Raw genomic sequence first — 16,623 nt, 5'->3', positions numbered from 1 at the left:
GAGGGGCTCGGCGAGGGGCTCGGCGAGGGGCTCAGCGAGGGGCTAAGCGAGGGACACAGCGAGGGGCTCAGCGAGGGGCTCAGCGAGGGGCTCAGTGAGGGACACAGTGAAGGACAAAGTGAGGGGCTCAGCGAGGGACTCAGCAAGGGGCTCAGCGAGGGACACAGTGAGGGACACAGTGAGGGACACAGTGAGGGGCACAGTGAAGGACACAGCGAGGGGCTCAGCGAGGGACACAGCGAGGGACTCAGCGAGGGGCTCAGCGAGGGACACAGTGAGGGGCTCAGTGAGGGACACAGTGAAGGACAAAGTGAGGGGCTCAGCGAGGGACTCAGCGAGGGGCTCAGCGAGGGACACAGTGAGGGACACAGTGAGGGACACAGTGAGGGGCTCAGTGAGGGACTCAGCAAGGGGCACAGTGAGGGACACAGTGAAGGACACAGTGAAGGACACAGTGAAGGACACAGTGAGGGACACAGTGAGGGGCTCAGTGAGGGACTCAGCAAGGGGCTCAGCGAGGGACATAGCGAGGGGCTCAGCGAGGGGCTCAGTGAGGGACACAGCGAGGGACACAGCGAGGGGCTCAGCGAGGGGCTCAGTGAGGGGGTCAGCGAGGGGCTCAGCGAGGGACTCAGCGAGGGACTCAGCGAGGGACTCAGTGAGGGGCTCAGCGAGGGACATAGCGAGGGGCTCAGCGAGGGGCTCAGCGAGGGACACAGCGAGGGACTCAGTGAGGGGCTCAGCGAGGGACATAGCGAGGGGCTCAGCGAGGGACATAGCGAGGGGCTCAGCGAGGGACACAGCGAGGGGCTCAGTGAGGGGCTCAGCGAGGGACACAGCGAGGGGCTCAGCGAGGGACACAGCGAGGGACACAGCGAGGGGCTCAGCGAGGAGCTCAGCGAGGGGCTCAGCGAGGGGCTCTGCGAGGGACACAGCGAGGGGCTCAGCGAGGGACTCAGCGAGGGACTCAGCGACGGGCTCAGCGACGGGCTCAGCGACGGGCTCAGCGAGGGACTCAGCGAGGGACTCAGCGAGGGGCTCAGTGAGGGGCTCAGCGAGGGACTCAGCGAGGGACACAGCGAGGGGCTCAGCGAGGGACTCAGCGAGGGGCTCAGCGAGGGGCTCAGCGAGGGACACAGTGAGGGACACAGCGAGGGACACAGCGAGGGACACAGCGAGGGGCTCAGCGAGGGGCTCAGCGAGGGACACAGCGAGGGACTCAGCGAGGGGCTCAGTGAGGGACACAGCGAGGGACATGGCGAGGGACACAGCGGGGGGGGTCAGCGAGGGGCTCAGCGAGGGGCTCAGCGAGGGGCTCAGTGAGGGACACAGCGAGGGGCTCAGCGAGGGGCTCAGCGAGGGACTCAGTGAGGGACACAGCGAGGGGCTCAGCGAGGGGCTCAGCGAGGGGCTCAGCGAGGGGCTCAGCGAGGGACACAGTGAGGGGCTCAGCGAGGGACACAGCGAGGGGCTCAGCGAGGGACTCAGCGAGGGGCTCAGCGAGGGGCTCAGCGAGGGACACAGCGAGGGGCTCAGCGAGGGACACAGTGAGGGACACAGCGAGGGACACGGCGAGGGACATGGCGAGGGACACAGCGGGGGGGGTCAGCGAGGGGCTCAGCGAGGGGCTCAGTGAGGGACACAGCGAGGGACATGGCGAGGGACACAGCGGGGGGGGTCAGCGAGGGGCTCAGCGAGGGGCTCAGCGAGGGACACAGCGAGGGGCTCAGCGAGGGGCTCAGCGAGGGGCTCAGCGAGGGACTCAGTGAGGGACACAGTGAGGGGCTCAGCGAGGGGCTCAGCGAGGGGCTCAGCGAGGGGCTCAGCGAGGGACACAGCGAGGGGCTCAGCGAGGGACTCAGCGAGGGACACAGCGAGGGGCTCAGTGAGGGACACAGCGAGGGACACAGCGAGGGACACGGCGAGGGACATGGCGAGGGACACAGCGGGGGGGGTCAGCGAGGGGCTCAGCGAGGGGCTCAGTGAGGGACACAGCGAGGGGCTCAGCGAGGGGCTCAGCGAGGGACTCAGTGAGGGGCTCAGCGAGGGGCTCAGCGAGGGGCTCAGCGAGGGGCTCAGCGAGGGACACAGCGAGGGACACAGTGAGGGACACTGAGGGGCTCAGTGAGGGACACAGTGAGGGACACAGTGAGGGACACAGTGAGGGGCTCAGCGAGGGACTCAGCGAGGGACTCAGCGAGGGGCTCTGCGAGGGGCTCAGCGAGGGGCTCAGCGAGGGACTCAGCGAGGGACTCAGCGAGGGGCTCAGCGAGGGGCTCAGCGAGGGACTCAGCGAGGGACTCAGCGAGGGGCTCAGCGAGGGACACAGCGAGGGGCTCAGCGAGGGACTCAGCGAGGGGCTCAGCGAGGGGCTAAGCGAGGGGCTCAGCGAGGGGCTAAGCGAGGGGCTCGGCGAGGGGCTAGGCGAGGGGCTCAGCGAGGGGCTAAGCGAGGGGCTCAGCGAGGGGCTCAGCGAGGGGCTCAGCGAGGGGCTCAGCGAGGGGTCAGCGAGGGACATAGCGAGGGGCTCAGCGAGGGACACAGTGAGGGACACAGCGAGGGACACAGCGAGGGGCTCAGCGAGGGGCTCAGCGAGGGACACAGCGAGGGGCTCAGCGAGGGACACAGCGAGGGACACAGCGAGGGGCTCAGCGAGGGACACAGCGAGGGGCTCAGCGAGGGACACAGCGAGGGACTCAGCGAGGGACTCAGCGAGGGACACAGCGAGGGACTCAGCGAGGGGCTCAGCGAGGGGCTCTGCGAGGGACTCAGCGAGGGGCTAAGCGAGGGGCTCAGCGAGGGGCTAAGCGAGGGGCTCTGCGAGGGGCTCGGCGAGGGGCTAGGCGAGGGGCTCAGCGAGGGGCTAAGCGAGGGGCTCAGCGAGGGGCTCAGCGAGGGGCTCAGCGAGGGACATAGCGAGGGGCTCAGCGAGGGACACAGTGAGGGACACAGCGAGGGGCTCAGCGAGGGACACAGCGAGGGACACAGCGAGGGGCTCAGCGAGGGACACAGCGAGGGGCTCAGCGAGGGACACAGCGAGGGGCTCAGCGAGGGACACAGCGAGGGGCTCAGCGAGGGACACAGCGAGGGACTCAGCGAGGGACTCAGCGAGGGACACAGCGAGGGACTCAGCGAGGGGCTCAGCGAGGGGCTCTGCGAGGGACTCAGTGAGGGACACAGCGAGGGGCTCTGCGAGGGAGTCAGTGAGGGGTCAGCGATCTGACGATGGCTGTTATTGAGGTTGTCTGAACTGAGACAGGAGGGTCCTGGGGGGGGGAGGTGGGGAAGGGAGTGGGTGGTGCCCTGTGGTGGCATCTCTCTCTGGACCACTGCCAGTCCAGTTGGTACACCATCGTCTCTGGCGCGCATTCCAGACGGACTCCCCTCCCCACCCCACCCCAACGTTGTCATCACTGTCCTGCCTGCTCCTCACCCCCTCCCAAACCTCCGCACGCAACAGCTACCCCGCCTCACCCCGACGGCATCTCGCATTTCCATAGCGCCCGCCCAGCAGGTCTCTGGGCGCGAAGTCCTGGCTCAGATTGGGGCCGGTTCGATTGCGGGTTGAGTTCTGCGCGGACTGGATGGGCCGAAGGGTCTGTTTCTGTGCTGTGTGACCCAATGACCACCAGGGATGGGGTGGGGGCGATGCTGTGAAGGAGGGGTCAGAAAGATCCCATTCGCCCGGACGCCGTGGAGGAATTCTGGTGGGGTCTCAGAGACAGATTCCCACAGCACGGAAACAGACCCTTCGGCCCATCCAGTCCGTGCTGACCCTAACCCCCCAAACTAACCCAGTTCCCCCCCCCCCGCCTGCTCCTGGCCCATCTCCCTCCAACCCTTCCCTGTCCATGTCCTTATCCAAATCCCTTTTAAACGTTGTAACTGTCCTCCCCACTTCCTCAGGACGGTCATTCCACACACGGACCACCCTCGGGAGAAAATAATTGCCCCTCGTGCCCTTCTTAAATCTTTCTCCTCTCCCCTTAAACATGTGCCCCCCTGGTCTTCAAATCCCCCCCCCCCCCAGCCTGTGGAAAAGACACCCACCATTCACCCTCTCTGTCCCCCTTATGATTTTATAAACCTCTATAAGGTCACCCCTCAGCCTCCGACGCTCCAGGGAAAACAGCCCCAGCCTGTTCAGCCTCTCCCTGTAGCTCAAACCCTCCCATTCCCGGCAACATCCTGGTCAATCTCTCCGGGACTCTCCTGTTCAATAATGACCAGAGAGATGTGGAGCTGGGGGGAGCAGATCCCAGACCCAGGACACTGGGCACAGGCACCACTGGTAGGCCGAGGGGGAATGGGGGATGTTCGAGAGGCTGGATTGGAGGGGGTTACAGAGATAGGGAGGGGGTGTAGGGGCTGGAGGGGGTTTACAGAGACACGGAGGGGGTGTAGGGGCTGGAGGGGGTTTACAGAGATAGGGAGGGGGTGTAGGGGCTGGAGGGGGTTTACCGAGACAGGGAGGGGGTGTAGGGGCTGGAGGGGGTTTACAGAGACAGGGAGGGGGTGTAGGGGCTGGAGGGGGTTACAGAGATAGGGAGGGGGTGTAGGGGCTGGCGGGGGTTACAGAGATAGGGAGGGGGTGTAGGGGCTGGAGGGGGTTACAGAGATAGGGAGGGGGTGTAGGGGCTGGAGGGGGTTACAGAGATAGGGAGGGGGTGTAGGGGCTGGAGGGGGTTACAGAGATAGGGAGGGGGTGTAGGGGCTGGAGGGGGTTACAGAGATAGGGAGGGGGTGTAGAGGCTGGAGGGGGTTATAGAGAGAGGGAGGGGGTGTCGGACCTCTCCAGTGATCCACCTCACTGAGTCACGGTTCTGAGGTCCACGTAGCATCGTCTTTTTGTGGGATCTTGCTGTACCTGGTTGTCCTGACATAGAACATAGAACATAGAACAATACAGCGCAGTACAGGCCCTTTGGCCCTCGATGTTGCGCCGATCCAAGCCCACCTAACCTATACTAACCCACTATCCTCCATATACCTATCCAATGCCCGCTTAAATGCCCATAAAGAGGGAGAGTCCACCACTGCTGCTGGCAGGGCATTCCATGAACTTACGACTCGCTGAGTGAAGAACCTACCCCTAACTTCAGTCCTATACCTACCCCCCCTTAATTTAAAGCTATGCCCCCTTGTAATACCCGACTCCATACGCGGGAAAAGGTTCACACTGTCAACCCTATCTAACCCCCTAATCATCTTGTACACCTCAATCAAGTCACCCCTAAACCTTCTTTTCTCTAATGAAAACAGCCCCAAGTGTCTCAGTCTTTCCTCATACGATCTTCCTTCCATACCAGGCAACATCCTGGTAAACCTCCTCTGCACCCGTTCCAATGCCTCCACATCCTTCCTATAGTATGGCGACCAAAACTGCACACAATACTCCAGATGCGGCCGCACCAGAGTCTTATACAACTGCATCATGACCTCAGGAGTCCGGAACTCAATTCCTCTACCAATAAAAGCCAGTACGCCATATGCCTTCCTCACCGCACTATTTACCTGGGTGGCAACTTTCAGAGATCTGTGTACATGGACACCAAGATCCCTCTGCTCATCCACACTACCAAGTATCCGACCATTAGCCCAGTACCCCATCTTTTTGTTATTCTTCCCAAAGTGAATCACCTCACACTTAGCTACATTGAATTCCATTTGCCACCTTTCTGCCCAGCTCTGCAGCTTCTCTATATCCTGCTGTAACCTGCCACATCCTTCCTCACTGTCAACAACTCCTCCGACTTTCGTATCATCCGCAAACTTGCTCACCCAACCTTCTAACCCCTCTTCCAGGTCATTTATAAAAATGACAAACAGCAATGGTCCCAAAACAGATCCTTGCGGAACACCGCTAGTGACGGCACTCCATGAAGAAACTTTGCCATCAACTACTACCCTCTGTCTTCTTCCATCCAGCCAATTCCTAATCCAAACCTCCAACTCACCCTCAATGCCATATCTCCGTATTTTCTGCAGTAGCCTACCATGGGGAACCTTATCAAACGCCTTACTAAAATCCATATATACCACATCTACCGCTTTCCCCTCATCAACCTCCTTCGTCACCTTTTCAAAGAATTCAATAAGGTTTGTGAGGCACGACCTGCCCTTCACAAAACCATGCTGACTATCCTTAATCACATTATTCCTATCCAGATGTGCATAAATCCTATCCCTTACAATTCTCTCTAAGACTTTGCCCACAACAGAAGTGAGACTCACCGGCCTATAGTTACTAGGGTTATCCCTACTCCCCTTTTTGAACAAGGGAACCACATTTGCTATCCTCCAATCTTCTGGCACTATTCCTGTAGACAACGAGGACATAAAAATCAAGGCCAATGGCTCTGCAATCTCCTCCCTTGCTTCCCAGAGAATCCTAGGATAAATGCCATCAGGCCCAGGGGACTTATCTATTTTCACCTTTTCCAGGATTTCCAACACCTCTTCTCTACATACCTCAAAGCCATCCATTCTACTGACCTGTTGGTCATGTCAATACCTCGATCACCGTTGCGTGCAGTTCCCTGGGAGTTTTGGAAAATCCCCAGGTGGGTGGGGGAAGGTGCTACGTAAACGCAATTTGTCACCTTCGCTTCCTCCGACCCGGAACGTTCCGCATTCCCGTTTCTCTCCGGATGAGTTCCTGACGTCCGGCATCTCCTGTCCCCCCCGCCTCGGATCCAGCTCCAGCTCATTCCCAATTCCCAGTCTTCCCCAACTCTCCCGTCCCTTTGTCCCTGGACCACCCCCCCCCCCCCCGATGACCCACACTCCCTGTGTCCACCGGTATCACCCAGCTCATGACCCCCGACCCTGGCGATCATCACCGTTCAGCCCGACCTCTAACTTCCACCTTCGGAGAATTTTCCATCCCTCCCGGAATCAGCAGAGGAGTCCATTCGGACCATCAGCCCGATTCTAGCTCCCTGGAGCAGGGTCCAATTGATCTGATTCCCGGTGCTCCTGTTGCCTTTCCCGTGCACGTTCCTGCAACTCTTTCTCCGTCCACTGTTTCCCCGGTCTCTCCCCATTTGTCGAACATTCCTGGTGAATCAGTTCCGATTCAGGCAGTCCATCCCACACCACGATAACCGGCTCCATCAGGGAACGTACCCTCGACCTCCCCTCTGCTTCCCGTCAATCTCAGTCCCACTCCAGCCTCAGAGACAGTGTCTCCTCATAAACTCCATCGAAACCCTGTCATTTATTCTGTTTACCCTGGACTAGGATTGTCCGGGTCCGTGTTTATCCGGGTCTGTGTTTATCCGGGTCTGTGTTTATCCGGGTCTGTGTTTATCCGGGTCTGTGTTTATCCCGGTCTGTGTTTATCCGGGTCCGTGTTTATCAGGGTCCGTGTTTATCCCGGTCCGTGTTTATCCAGGTCTGTGTTTGTCCCGGTCTGTGTTTGTCCCGGTCTGTGTTTGTCCCGGTCTGTGCATATCCAGATCTGTATTGACCCTGGTCTGTATTGACCCTGGTCTGTGTTTAACCTGGTCTGTGTTTAACCTGGTCTGTGTTTAACCTGGTCTGTGTTTAACCTGGTCTGTGTTTAACCTGGTCTGTGTTTACCCCGGTCTGTGTTTACCCCGGTCTGTGTTTACCCCGGTCTGTGTTTACCCCGGTCTGTGTTTATCCCGGTCTGTGTATATCCGGGTCTGTATTGACCCTGGTCTGTGTTTATCCCGGTCTGTGTTTATCCCGGTCTGTGTTTATCCCGGTCTGTGTATATCCGGGTCTGTATTGACCCTGGTCTGTGTTTACACCGGTCTGTGTTTACACCGGTCTATGTTTACACCGGTCTGTGTTTATCCCGGTCTGTGTCTATCCCGGTCTGTGTTTATCCAGGTCTGTATTGACCCTGGTCTGTATTGACCCTGGTCTGTGTTTATCCCGGTCTGTGTTTATCCCGGTCTGTGTTTATCCCGGTCTGTGTTTACCCCGGTCTGTGTATATCCCGGTCTGTGTATATCCGGGTCTGTATTGACCCCGGTCTGTGTTTATCCCGGTCTGTGTATATCCGGGTCTGTATTGACCCTGTTCTGTGTTTATCCCGGTCTGTGTTTACCCCGGTCTGTGTTTACCCCGGTCTGTGTTTACCCCGGTCTGTGTTTATCTCGGTCTGTGTATATCCGGGTCTGTATTGACCCTGGTCTGTGTTTACCCCGGTCTGTGTTTACCCCGGTCTGTGTTTACCCCGGTCTGTGTTTATCCCGGTCTGTATTGACCCTGGTCTGTATTGACCCCGGTCTGTGTTTACCCCGGTCTGTGTTTATCCCAGTCTGTATATATCCGGGTCTGTGTTTACCCCGGTCTGTGTTTACCCGGGTCTGTATTGACCCCGGTCTGTGTTTACCCCGGTCTGTGTTTACCCCGGTCTGTGTTTACCCGGGTCTGTATTGACCCTGGTCTGTGTTTACCCCGGTCTGTGTTTACCCCGGTCTGTGTTTACCCGGGTCTGTATTGACCCTGGTCTGTGTTTACCCCGGTCTGTGTTTACCCCGGTCTGTGTATATCCCGGTCTGTATTGACCCTGGTCTGTGTTTACCCCGGTCTGTGTTTACCCCGGTCTGTGTTTACCCCAGTCTGTGTTTACCCCAGTCTGTGTTTACCCCGGTTTGTGTTTACCCCGGTCTGTGTTTATCCCGGTCTGTGTTTACCCCGGTCTGTGTTTACCCTGGTCTGTGTTTACCCTGGTCTGTGTTTACCCTGGTCTGTGTTTACCCCGGTCTGTGTTTACCCCGGTCTGTGTTTACCCCGGTCTGTGTTTACCCCGGTCTGTGTATATCCGGGTCTGTATTGACCCTGGTCTGTGTTTACCCCGGTCTGTGTATATCCGGGTCTGTATTGACCCTGGTCTGTGTTTACCCCGGTCTGTGTATATCCGGGTCTGTATTGACCCTGGTCTGTGTTTACCGCGTTCTGAATGCTGACTTCTCGACCCATTCCTCTCTCACCCTTTCCCACAGAATGAAACTGGGATCCGAGGATCAGTGTCTCAGGGAGAAGACGGACAATTGAGGATAAAGATGACAAGATGGAGGGATGGTGGAGGAGACACTGAGTTGGCTGAGGACCTTGTGGGAAGTCAGCCCCAGCACACTGACCGCAGAGCACGAAACCTGCGATATTCTCTCTCTTTCTCTCAAACAGATATAATATAAAGCGACTGATTTTGAGTTGGCGCTCGTTATAACAAACACCATCACCCAGACCCCTGCTGTCCCCAAAAGCATCTCTCTCCCATCTCCACTGACCTTTGGTCATTCCCAGTTCCTCTGCATCACCCAGTGTTCCCCCAGGAGTGAGGGGGAGCGCACTCAACCTTCACCCCTTTGACCTCTTCCGCCAGGCAGTTTGTGTGAGAGGCGGTGACCCCTCACCCCTCGTCCTCGCGCGTCCCCACACAGGCCGGACTGTGTGTTTTGGACGTGAGCCCAGTCTGTGTTCTGCGAGTCCGCACTCAGCACTGACCCCACCCCCCCCTCAAAACATTGGTAGCAGACGTTAACCCAGGCCTGAGGACAGGTATCGCACCTACCCAGCAAACCGTGTCTCTCCCCCCCCCCACCCCAGGATGGGGACGGACCAAGCAGCTCTTTCTGGGACATTAAACCTTGAATTGATCATTTTGACCCTAAGAGTAGGACTATCCAACAGTGCTGTCCCTGTCCCTGGGAGTGTTTGATGTGGGACAGTGTAGAGGGAGCTTTACTCTGTATCTATCCCCGTGCTGTCTCTGTCCTGAGAGTGTGTGATGGGGGGACAGTGTAGAGGGAGCTTTACTCTGTATCTATCCCCGTGCTGTCCCTGTCCCTGGGAGTGTTTGATGGGGGGGAACAGTGTAGAGGGAGCTTTACTCTGTATCTAACCCTGTGCTGTCCCTGTCCCTGGGAGTGTGTGATGGGGGACAGTGTAGAGGGAGCTTTACTCTGTATCTAACCCCATGCTGTCCCTGTCCTGGGAGTGTGTGATGGGGGTAGAGTGTAGAGGGAGCTTTACTCTGTATCTAACCCCATGCTGTCCCTGTCCCTGGGAGTGTGTGATCGGGGGACAGTGTAGAGGAAGCTTTACTCTGTATCTATCCCCGTGCTGTCCCTGTCCCTGGGAGTGTTTGATGTGGGACAGTGTAGAGGGAGCTTTACTCTGTATCTAACCCCATGCTGTCCCTGTCCCTAGGAGTGTTTGATGGGGGGACAGTGTAGAGGGAGCTGTACTCTGTATCTAACCCCGTGCTGTCCCTGTCCCTGGGAGTGTTGGATGGGGGGACAGTGTAGAGGGAGCTTTACTCTGTATCTAACCCCGTGCTAGCCCTTTCCCTGGGAGTGTTTGATCAGGGGACAGTGTAGAGGGAGCTTTACTCTGTATCTAACCCCATGCTGTCCCTGTCCTGGGAGTGTTTGATGGGGGGACAGTGTAGAGGAAGCTTTACTCTGTCTCTAACCCTGTGCTGCCCAATGTCCCTGGGAGTGTTTGATGGGGATGACAGTGTAGAGGAAGCTTTACTCTGTATCTAACCCCGTGCTGTTCCTGTCCTGGGAGTGGTTGATGGGGGGACAGTGTAGAGGGAGCTTTACCCTGTATCTAACCCCATGCTGTCCCTGCCCCTGGGAGTGTTTGATGGGGACAGTGCAGAGGGAGCTTTACTCTGTATCTAACCCCGTGCTGTCCCTGTCCCTGGGAGTGTTTGATGGGGGGAGGGTGTAGAGGGAGCTTTACCCTGTATCTAACCCCGTGCTGTCCCTGTCCCTGGGAGTGTTTGATGGGGGAGGGTGTAGAGGGAGCTTTACCTGTATCTAACCCCGTGCTGTCCCTGTCTCTGGGAGGGGATTGATGGGGGACAGTGTAGAGGGAGCTTTACCCTGTATCTAACCCCGTGCTGTCCCTGTCCCTGGGAGTGTTTGATGGGGGGACAGTGTAGAGGGAGCTTTACCCTGTATCTAACCCCGTGCTGTCCCTGTCCCTGGGAGTGTTTGATGGGGGGACAGTGTAGAGGGAGCTTTACCCTGTATCTAACCCCGTGCTGTCCCTGTCCCTGGGAGGGGATTGATGGGGGAACAAATGTTCTGGTTTGAATTCTGCCGCCAAACATCAGGCGCTGGGATTAGGAGCGAGAGCAAGTCCATTCGGCCCTCTGAAGATGATAGCTCCCTGTTGCGACAGGATTGGTGCAGGGCTGTCGGTGTTTGCGATAACGAGTGATTCAAGAGTTTTTGTTTGTTCATGTTTATTCGTAACGCTACGTCGGGGGTGGGGGGACAATGGGGAGGAGATCCCGCCCCCCCTGGCGCCTTCCCCCCACCAATGAGGAATTGGATGTGTTTCTATTGAGTTTAATCTGTCGTGTGGTAGAGGGATCAGAATCCTCACTTACGTCCCCGGACCGTGCTCATCCGTCCTGCCTCTGGATGTGTCGTCCGGATTTAGATGGATCTCCCACGTGTCTGCCATTCCGTCCATCTTGTCCGTCCTCTCCCTCGTAATTCCCCGGATCCTGCGTCCGATTGGCTCCCGAGGGAGCCAACGGCTTCCATTTGAGCTGCCGTCCTGCTATTTTTTTACACAAAACGTTTCGTTTTTGCTGTCGCCCCCAACACCCAACCCCAGCACTCCCCACACCCCCCCCTCCCCAATCCCTCCACCCCCCCCACCGCTCAATCCCCAGCCTCGTCCAGCTCCCGCTCAGGTCAGGTGGCCTCCGAACTGCTTTGCATTCTGGGAGGTGGAGCTGCGCACAAAATCTGCGGTCAGCCGTTCGGTTCTGCAGGGGTTTTGTGGGGGGGGGGGGTGTGGGGGATGCTTGCAACCCTGCCCGAACGGCCTCATCTTCCCTCTATTCCGCACCCCCGCCCTGAAAGGGCACGAAGGGGAGCGGCGTGCGTTCAATGAGGTTTCCACAGCTCGACCAGAGGCGGCCATTTTGTTTCGGTTCCCTGCTGCTAGCGAGTGAGTCAGTTGGGGGTGGAGTGGGGTTTCAGACTCCTTTCTCCCCACCTCCCTGGAGAAAACAAACAGTCTAACTGATGGGGGTGGTGCGGGGGGGAGGTCTATCGATCTTCAGTCAGTTCCTCCCCCCATGTCTATTCAGGGTCGAACTCTCGGACGGGGCGAGGGGAGGCATGTTGCCCCATATGTGAGCTGCTGGAGGGGAGGGAATGTCTGAACGGATTTGGGAACATCCCTCACTGAGCACCGAAGCTCAGTATGAACATACGGGAGGTGTCTGTGCGATAGCCCAGAGAGGATGGCTGGGCCTGTAAAGGTGGTACGTTCAGAAAGGTTAGGCCGGGGCCTTACACAGTCCAAGGACAAGCACAATTGGCAGAGATTAGGTGATGATCCCCTCTTGGGATTTCCTCAGAGAGCGGGCTCCTTCTCTCTGTAAAGCCCAGCTGACCAACAACCCCCTCCCCACCCCACCCCACCCCGTGCTGCTGCCCAGATCCTTCCTCGCAGGGGTTTCTGTTCCTCCCATCACCTCGCCAATAGCCCCATGCCGCTCACTGCGTTTCTGTCCCACAATGCCTCAGTCTTCATATTCTCATCCTCATATTTGAATCACTCCCTATCCTTCCCTCCAGCCCCTACACCCCCTCCCTATCTCTGTAACCCCCTCCAGTCCCTACACCCCCTCCCTATCTCTGTAACCTCCTCCAGCCCCTACACGCCCTCCCTATCTCTGTAACCTCCTCCCTATCTCTGTAACCCCCTCCCCCCTGCCAGATTAATGTCTACTATCCCTGATTCCCATTGATCTGCCCCTCACCTCTCCCACGGTGACCCAGCACCAGATTGTGTTTCCAGAGAAACTTGTGCCATGTCTGTCCTCCCAGGCCTGAGGCCTGCTCCCTCATTATTGAGACAGCGAGAGAGAGAGAGCGAGGAAGTGAGAGAGAAAGATAGGGAGACAGAGAGGGAGAGAGAGGCAGAGAGACAGAGATGGAGAGAGAGGCAGAGAGAGAGAGAGAGGCAGAGAGAGAGAGAGAGGCAGCGAGAGAGAGAGAGAGAGGCAGAGAGAAAGAATGGATGTTGGTTTAACCTGAGGGTCTCTGCGTCTCAGGCTGGAGGGAGAGGTTGTGAAGTAGGGTCCCTCACGGTAAAACTCATGCAGTGTTGGGAATTGAACCCATGCTGTTGGCATTGCCTGGCATGGCTCATCAGCTGTCCAGCCAACTGATCTAACCAGCCACACCACAGAATACCGTACGGCCTGGACAGAGTGGATGTTGGGGAGATGTTTCCATTGGTCGGAGAGACTAGGACCCGAGGGCACAGCCTCAGAGTAAAGGGAAGACCCTTTAGAACAGAGATAAGGAGAGACTTCTTCAGCCAGAGGGTGGGGAATCTGTGGGATTCACTCCCACAGAAGGCTGTGGGGGCCGGGTCACTGAGTCTATTTAACACGGAGATAGAGAGGCTCTTGATTGGTAAAGGGATCAAAGGTCAAAGGGAGAAGGTGGAAGAATGGGGTTGAAATATTCGTCAGCCATGATCGAATGGTGGAGCAGACTCGATGGGCCGAATGGCCTAATGACTGCTCCAGGGTCTCACGCCGTGGGACACAGACAGAGGAGACGCTGCTCTGATCGTCAGCTCAACAGCCCGGGAGGGAGTGAATGGAGATCCATGCAGGATCGGACCAGGTCCATAGGGAGGGACTGTTCCCTCAGGGTAGGGTGCAAGGGGGAGATGGAGCAGAATCTGGTCGGAACGGGGGGGGGGGGTGAGGGGAGTGAAACATTTTAGTCAATTGGATCCTGACTTAAGCCTGAAGGGTCTGGGAACGCAGGCTCGTCTCCCATGCCCAAGATTTCTCGAGTGGGAAAATTCGGGAGAGAGATTTTGTTGACTGTGATACAGCTGGTGGGGTGGGGGGGGGAGAGAGAGAGACAGAGATAGAGAGAACGAGGGAGAGAGAGAGAGAGTCAGGATATGGGCCAAGGTTCAGCTAATTTAAGGTCAGGACAGGCCTAGGGGTTTGTGGGTTGGGGCAGGTGAATGACTCCCCTTTGTAACTCCAACTGCGCCTCCTGGTTTTTAAGGTGAGGGGCTATCGTTGCCTAACACTGGAAGGAAATTCTCTGTGTCGCCAACCCACACGCTACTCTTTAGCAACCCCCCCCCCCCCCCCCCGGCAAGGCCACTCCCAATGGCATCCCATACAGACCACACCCCAGGTATTGCTGTGTGACTGGAGGGAGTACCGAGGGATTGGCTCAGCTAGGCCTCAAAGGGGGGGGTAGGCTGAGATCCATGTCAGGAAGTGTGTGAATGTGTGTGTGTATCTGTGTGAGTGTGTGTTTGTGTGTGTGAGCGAGTGACTGTGTGTGTGTGTGTGTGTGTGTGTGTGTGTGTGTGTGTGTGTGTGTCAGTGAGTGTGAGAATGTGAGAGCATTTCAGACAGTGAGTGTGTGTGAGAATGTGTGAGTGAGTGTGTCTGACAGTGAGTGAGTGTGAGAATGTGTGAGTGAGTGTGTCTGACAGTGAGTGAGTGTGAGAATGTGTGAGTGAGTGTGTGCTGACAGTGAGTGAGTGTGAGAATGTGAGAGTGAGTGTATCTGACAGTGAGTGAGTGTGAGAATGTGTGAGTGTGTGTCTGACAGTGAGTGAGTGTGAGAATGTGTGAGTGAGTGTATCTGACAGTAAGTGTGAGAATGTGTGAGTGAGTGTGTGCTGACAGTGAGTAAGTGTGAGAATGTGTGAGTGAGTGTGTGCTGACAGTGAGTAAGTGTGAGAATGTGTGAGTGAGTGTGTGCTGACAGTGAGTGAGTGTGAGAATGTGTGAGTGAGTGTGTCTGACAGTGAGTGAGTGTGAGAATGTGAGTGAGTGTGTCTGACAGTGAGTGAGTGTGAGAATGTGTGAGTGAGTGTGTCCGACAGTGAGTGAGTGTGAGAATGTGAGAGTGAGTGTGTGCTGAATTGCCATTGGCTGCTCCCTGAGTGTTGACCTAATTCTTTCTGGACGCCATTTTGACTCGTGGGCTGAGAGCAAGGAGCGACAAGGAAATAATCCCTCCTGCCCCCCCCCCCCAAACCTGACCCCCTGTGCCCCACACCCTGACCCCCACTCCGTGAGCCCCCCACTCTGTGACCCCCCCACTCCCTGATCCTGAGGCTTTCTCATTGTACTCCCTGAGCATCAATCGGTGATGACTGTCCCCAAATCCCTCTCCCCCATCACACTCCCCTCGACCCCCCACCCCCACCCCAAGCCACCCATTTGTTTGTTGGTTCGATGTGCCGAGTTATTTGTATATAATGTTCATTGTGTAGATTTTGACTTTTAAAGAATGTGTAAGTGTCAGTCTCGAGCTGTTATTTCTCGCCCCGGAACGGGGTCTCGTGTGGTGGGCCGCGAGGGGAACTGAGGGAAAGAGGAGCCCCTGGGTGGTGGGCCGGGTGGTTGGGGGGTGGTGTGGGGGGGGGTTGAGGATGGAGGGAAGACACCAACCCCCCTTGACCCGTTCACCCACCCATTGAGAGTAACCCCACCTCTTTGGCCAATGACGGCACAGCCCCGATGATAGGCTCCACCCCCCTCCCGCCCCAACACCGGTCAGCCCCCTCCCCCACTCCTCTGGCCAATCAAAACCCCACGTCTGTCCCTTCAGGGAGGGGGCGAGTGTGGGGGAGTCAGGGCGTTGGGAGGGAGGGGACCGGTGTCGAGGGGTGGGGGAGAGCAGTCGGGCCGTTGACCCTCCACACTCCAGCCGCTCGGGGGAGGTTGGGAGAGGGCGGCGGTTCAGCGACGGAGATCCGGAACATTCCATTGAGGCACCCTGACAGGAAGTGGGGGGGGGGGGGGGGGAGGGGAGACCAGATGGGATGGGCCCCTTTGCTCAAAATGTGCTTGGGGTGGGGGGTGTGGGGGAAGGGGAGGGGGTGAGTTTCCGTCTGGGCTTTTGAAGTATCCTCTTTCATAGAACAGAGAATATTCCGGCACAGTACAGGCCCTTCGGCCCTCAATGTTGTGCCGACCTGTGGAACCAATCTGAAGCCCATCTAACCCCTCAATTTAAAGTTATGTCCCCCTGTGCTAGCCATCACCAAACAGCTCTCACTGACCACCCTATCTAACCCTCGGATTATCTTCTGTGTCTCAATTAAGTCACCTCTCAACCTTCTTCTCTTTAATGGAAACAGCCTCAAGTCCCTCAGCCTTTCCTCGTAAGACCTTCCCTCCATACCAGGCAACATTCTGGTAAAAACTGACCCAAAAACCCAGGGCCGCACTCGGAGCTGTGGGATAATACAGTGGGAGACGTGAAGGGTCAAAGGTCAGTGGGCAGCTGACCCTGGCGCCCCTCCTATCTCCGTCCTCCCCCCTCCCACCCCCACCTCCCACCAGGACGAGTGCTACACGGAATGGTCCTCCCTCAATCCCAGTTCAGAATAATTGTCATCAGAGGTCTACAGTGTTGGAAACAGGCCCTTCGGCCCTAACCTGGCCATGCCACCTGGCTTTCGCAATCAGTTTAGTCCCATTTGTCTGCGTTGGGTCCTTTCCTCTCCATACCCGTCCCATCCATGACCCTGTCTGAATTTATCTTAAATTGTACCAGCCTCCCCTGCTACCTCTGGCAGCCTGTTGCAGACACTCACCATCCTCTG

General features: G+C 57.4%; 1 long non-coding RNA gene across 2 annotated transcripts in view; it reads left to right on the top strand.

The window, feature by feature from the left end:
* The window catches only part of LOC148139419 (uncharacterized), a 52,889-nt gene extending 37,579 nt beyond the window's left edge, over window positions 1-15,310 (top strand). For both annotated transcript variants that reach the window (XR_015753540.1, XR_015753539.1), the window contains one exon: window positions 8,982-15,310. This is a non-coding gene — a long non-coding RNA (uncharacterized LOC148139419). The remainder of the gene's footprint in view (window positions 1-8,981) is intronic.
* Window positions 15,311-16,623: the final 1,313 nt, after the last annotated feature.

The sequence above is a fragment of the Chiloscyllium plagiosum genome, unplaced genomic scaffold, assembly GCF_037043375.1.
Source record: "Chiloscyllium plagiosum isolate Xiang-an unplaced genomic scaffold, Cpla_swu_hap1 HiC_scaffold_38, whole genome shotgun sequence".
In the NCBI taxonomy this organism is placed as follows: Eukaryota; Metazoa; Chordata; class Chondrichthyes; order Orectolobiformes; family Hemiscylliidae; genus Chiloscyllium; species Chiloscyllium plagiosum.
Note: the sequence above shows the minus strand (reverse complement) of the source record. Positions and strands in the feature narration are given on the sequence as shown.